Source organism: Trichosurus vulpecula, chromosome 8, assembly GCF_011100635.1.
Source record: "Trichosurus vulpecula isolate mTriVul1 chromosome 8, mTriVul1.pri, whole genome shotgun sequence".
NCBI lineage: Eukaryota > Metazoa > Chordata > Mammalia > Diprotodontia > Phalangeridae > Trichosurus > Trichosurus vulpecula.
The window spans coordinates 260,281,338-260,287,337 of NC_050580.1; positions in this window are offsets into that span (position 1 = coordinate 260,281,338).

The window sequence follows — 6,000 nt, forward strand, 5'->3', positions numbered from 1 at the left end:
TGGGGGAGGGCTCCTTAACTGCTACCCAGAGTCTCCACACCAACACTTTTCCAATGAGTGATCCCCAAACAAAATGCCAATCTCAGAGTATAGATACCCTTTTCCAGGGTCAGAGAGCTTCACACCTTTCAAGGGTTTCACACCTCTCCTGACCTAATTAGCAAAAGGGTGTGGGCCTTCCTACAAACAAAGGCAAGACTCAATCAAAGGCACTTGATTGCCTTAGTGTCGAGAAGCACTCCAAAACAAAGGACAACACAAAGTCTCACTTTGCTTGCCCTTACAATAGGACAGGGCAAGGTGATTTGGCATGACAAATTTTGAATAAGGAGAGATCACTTTCACCTAGAGGGAAAAGGAAGGGGTGTCAGGAAATACTTCATACAAGAGGAACATCTGCATTTAGCCTCAAAAGTATAGCGGTAGATCAACTATTGGTATGAGGGATAGGAGGCCCGGGTGTCCACTCAAACATGGAGAAAGGGGTAAGCAGAACTATAAGAAGTTTAGCCTGCAAGTGGAGACAGAAAGTGCGGACATGTAGAATGATTGTGAGAGAAGGCAAAGCAAAGAGGTTGGAGCCAGTTTTTTGAAGATCTTAAATGCCACTTTGATGTTATCTTGCAAACACTTATTAAGCATCTATTATTTGCAAGAAATTCTGTCAGGATTAAGAAGTTATTCTATAGAGCAGACCAGTGTCATGATAATGGCCAGTGAATGAGGAAGGTCTCTTGGTCAAAGTAATATCTAACTCAATATGGGAAAAGAATACAGGGTCTCTTTTTCCTTTTGCCAAACCAGTTATATGGGAAGAGAGGATAAATTTTTCCAAGTGGGATTTTTGAAAGAGATGGGTGAATCTTATGCAGGTCCTATCAAAAAGGTATGATATTTTGCAATAGCATCCTTTGACCCTTTGTAAATTATGAATCATTACTTATAGTTGTGCAAGGGATACTCCTCAGATTTTCATGGGAACTATGATAGGTAAAAAATTAGATTTTTTGGAGAGTAGATTCAGCATGAATCTTTTGCCAGAAACACATTCTTTCTTCATGAAGGATGCCATTTACTTTGTGGATGGTTTTATTGGATTTCTCAACTTAAGGCTATACCCTCAAACCTGGGAAATATACCTCTATCTATGCCTGATTGTCTCCTAACTGTAATGGAAATACCATTGATTTTATTCTCAGAAGGCAAGGCTCTTCTAAACCAGCATGGGACTATCAAGTACAAGTCATCTCAAATGAACCTGACTTCCTTTTTATACCTCTCTTTTCCTGGGGTGTGATTCCTTACACAATTATAATAGTTTTACTTTTTTGTGACCTACTTGGAATAAAGGGCTTATAGACTCAGTAAATAAATTCTTGAAAAGACCCCTCAGGTCCCTTCTAACTCAAAAAGTCTATGATTATATCTCATTAGATCCTCACAACCCTCTGAGATGAAGGTAGTTACAGTGGGTACCATTATCCTCATTTGACAGATAAGAAACCTGTGATGTATATGCGTTTAGCGCATCCAGACAAGTTCTGTTACTTTTATTTAGACTACTTCCCTCCTATCCAGTTTCTTTTTTTTTTTTCACTTGCTTTTCTATCTCACAATGGGGTACAGGAATGGAATTCCATGTTTTCTTTTCACTTTACCTTGAAAGTGAAAATTGAATTATCACCTCAGTTATCTAAAGAATAAAACCATGCTTAGCTCAACCTTGAACTTTAATTGTTAATTGCAGGTATGTTACTTAAATGATTTCTGAAATTCAATAAACATAGAGAATAGGCTAATGTGGCACATGAGTTCAGAATCATAGGCTTGACTCTCTGGTGGGCTAAAGGACTTCCTTCTGTTCCATGACCACCAATGATTCCTCTGACTTCATTAAATCATCTTACAATTATGTGTTATTTGGCAATAAGGGAGCCCAGATAAAAGAATGGGAATAAGTGAATAAAAATGGATCTGACTCCTATAAAAATGAATAAGTGGGCAAGTTTTGTTTATAGTACTGGCTTAGTATGTAGGGTGCTAGGCTTCGAGTCAAGAAGACCCAAGTTCCAATCCTGCCTCAGACACAGTTGTATGTCTCTAGGCAAACTCTCTCAGCCTCAGTTTCCTCGTCTGTAAAGCGAAGTAGTTGGACTTGACTTCTTAAATCTCTTCCAGCTTTGATTCTCTGATCCTGTGCTCTCCATCATCTTTCAAAGAACAGCCTGGCCACCATTTAGTACAGGAGGTCTCTTCCGATTTTCAAGGAATCAGCACTTTTTCCCTCTTAAGGTTACTCTGCATTATTTTGTATATACTTGGTATTTATTTAAATGTTTATGTGTTGTATCCCTCTAGTGGAACACAAGCTCCATGAAGGCAGGCGTTTCTGTTCTTGCCTTTGTACCCAGGTTATCAGGTACTTAATACATTTCTGTTAAAATGAATTGAACTTGGATTAGAAAGGATAGGAAATATACATGTAGTGACAGCCATGTTCATAATGTTGGCATATTTGAAATGGAAAAAAATATTTTATTTTTAATAGGCTATTTGATTTTTCTTCACCTTCTCTCTTTATGTTACCTGGTCTTAACACAGCTTCCTTTGATGCAGGTGAATTTGTAAGTGAGAAGGCGCCTCTTTTCCAGTAGCAGCCAATTTGGGAAGCTGATGGGTGGGGGATGACCTGAAATGCCCTAGATTAATAATCTATTAATGTTCCCAGCCAGCTGAGGATCACAAGCGGTTGAAGGCTTCTTGCACTACCCAGACTCCTGTTTTGATCTTCCTCATTCTACAGATTTATGGTTTTGGCCCTTGCCCCTGGATCTATCCTTAGCTTCCACTGATTATTCCTCATTGGGTCATTAGATTATGAGGACACACCCTTGGCCTCCACCTCTTTTTGGACGGTGTTTTGGCTAACTTAGAACAGATTGCTTCATTAAAGATTAGCTCAGTTTCTACTCCTCTCTTCATCCCATGGTATTACACTCTGAGACTCCTTTTGTACTCTGGGCATCCTGCCTGCTATGGACTACAGACACCACCACTGAGCGGGCCAGCCTAGAGAGGACATTCTCTCCTCTACATGGAGAGAAGTAGAGAAGCTTGTAGCACTCAGAGCTGTGATGGAGTTTGGTTCCCTTACCATAGGGTGCTGGGCTACTAGTTTTAATGAAGCCAAGCTTGTGGTTTTAGTTCCTGTTCTTCCAAATTGCTTTCACTGTATTCTAGGAGTGCACTTCAGCTACATCACCTATGACGGCTGTTGCAATAAGCGGCACCTGGGATAGGGGACTGAGCCAGGAAATCAGGAAGATCTGAGTTCAAATCTAGTCTCCAACAGTAGTGATGTGATCTTGGGAAAGTCATTTTGCCCTTCTCTCCCTCAGTTTCTTCATCTGTAAAATGGGGATAATGATAGCACTTACCTCCCAGGGTTGTTGTGAAGATCAATTGAGACAAGAATTGCAAAGTGATTGGCTCAGCACCTGGAATACGTTAAGTGCCATAGAAATGTTAGCGATGATGATGATGAAGATGATGATGGTGATGGTGACGAAGATGATGAAGATGATGAAGATGATGATGGTGATGGTGATGAAGATGATGAAGATGATGATGGTGATGGTGATGAAGATGATGAAGATGAAGATGATGATGAAGAAGATGATGATGAAGATGATGATGATGATGAAGATGATGATGGTGATGGTGATGAAGATGAAGATGATGATGATGAAGATGATGATGAAGAAGATGATGATGATGAAGATGATGATGAGGTTGGTGATGATACAGAGTTAGGGAAGACAGTATATATGCTTTATGACAACCCACTGCCAGATAGGAATAATACAAATAACAGAGGATCAACCATGAGTGAGAGGACATGGGAGGTCATGAAGTCTCACTGCCTCGTTTTGCCTTTGAGGAAATGAAGACTAGTGAGAGTAAATGAGTCACCCGGGTTCACTGGCAATATTTGAACTTAGGTCTTCCTGACTCACTGTTTCAACAATCCGGCTGGCAGCTTCTGTGGGGGTGTAAGATCCACCCACACCAGCACCCAGAAAGCTGGCAGCACGCTGGGAAAGCACAGGTTCTTTTGATCTGCTTAACTAAGGACAGCAAGGTGAAGGGGTTGACAAGTTTACTTTAATCCAGCATACAGACAGCATTCACTTAGTTCAGGGGAAAAAGTCAGCACCCTGAACTTCAGAATAAAATACAAACAAATTACAAACATCAACAGACAGACCCAATACAATTCATAGTTACCAACATCTAGGTTCATCCTGGGAGCTCGGAACAAGGACTGGCCCAGAGTCACATGCTCCAAAGAAGAGAAAGCCAACCCCTAGCTTTATATCTTTTTCAGCGTCAGCGGTGAGTCACACACGTGACTCACCCATGTGACCTAGAATCCTCACAAAGAGGCGAACTTAAGCCCACATGGTCTAAGAGCCTCTGCTGTCCCAGACATGTAAACTAGACCCTCCCTAGAGTTAGCCCTACCTTGGGCCCCACCTTAGTTGCCAATGCACACCCACTAAGGTTTTACACCTAATAGGGGTTTGGGCCTGGGGCTCAGCACCTAGTAAGGCTCAATGAATTACTCAAAGGGAACAAAAGCCAAACTATTCAAGGGCACTTGTTGAACTAAGTGCTAAGGAGCTCATTTTTGCTTACCAACACACTCATGCCACAGCACTCTGTCCATTACACCACACTGCCTGAATGTCCTGTTGGTGATAGATAAGATCAATTTTTATATTAATAACAGTATTTGGATTAATGTTGTGATGCTATGCCTTATGTATTGGGAGATTACACATCTCTCACAAAAACCAGTGTTCAGGGACAGGGAATCCAGTGCATTCACAAGAGGGAACAAAGCTCAAGAGGTCAAAGCTTGGAAGGTTAATAAGAATGTTGTCTCTAGAATCAGAGAATTTGGATTCAAATCCCAATTCTGATACCGTGTGACCTGAGGCAAGTCACTTAACTACCACAGACCTCAATTTTCTTGTTGTAAAATGAAAGGACTTAGACTGCATGACCCCTGAAATTCCTTTCAGCTATAGGGCTACTATCCTAGACATACTTGGGGTCTGGGCAGATCTTCAAAATTGGGAAAAAGCCAGAGGTCTAAATGACCACTAATTTATTCTAGGGAACAGCCTGAAGGAACAAAAGTCTAAAGGGAAGGAGAGTAGAAATGTCAGATGTAAACTGTTTACAAAAAGCCCAAATTGAGGTCTAAATTCACAGAAGTAGAGCTGTAAGAAACATTGGAGGTCCTACCATTTCATTTTGCAAAACAGGAAATAGATCTAGAGAAGTTAAGTGACTTAAGGTAAGAGAAATGATATAACCAGGAATAAAATTCAGGTCCTCTGACTCTTTGCATTTTTGCTTCAAATCATGCTGCCAAGATCTAGGGTGAGCAGAAAAATAGCAGTTGGTCAAGTGGCGATCATTAGATCTCCAGCAGCATATCTTGGGGTCCCAGGACTAGGCAGCCTAGGAATAGGGAACCCAGTTGCTAGACTTGTGGACAAGAAAGTCAGTTTCTTAAAATAAAAATTGGGAGAATCAGAAGTGAGACAAATAGGACTACTAATTCAATGCCAAGCCATTGAGCAGCTGTCATAGCATGTCTTATATTCCCCCTGCCTAGGGATACTACTGGTCTGGGCATCTGAATCTGAATTGGAGCTAAACCTGCAGGTGGGGATTAAGTGGACCCAGCTGCTAGAGTTAGAGAGATTCCAGGGGCAGAGAGCCAAGCCAGTGCTTACAGCAGCCGCCTGCCTTCTAAGATTGTAGAGTGATGTGATTATCCATAGTTTCTCCCCTCTAGTAGGTATGTAGCTGGATGGCAGAGAGAATTCTAAAGGTAGCTAGCTCAAAATCTTGTCCATTCTCATTTTCTAGGAGGCGATGCAACAAATGCCTTCCTCCTTGCAAAGAGGAAAAAAGCAGGGCTAA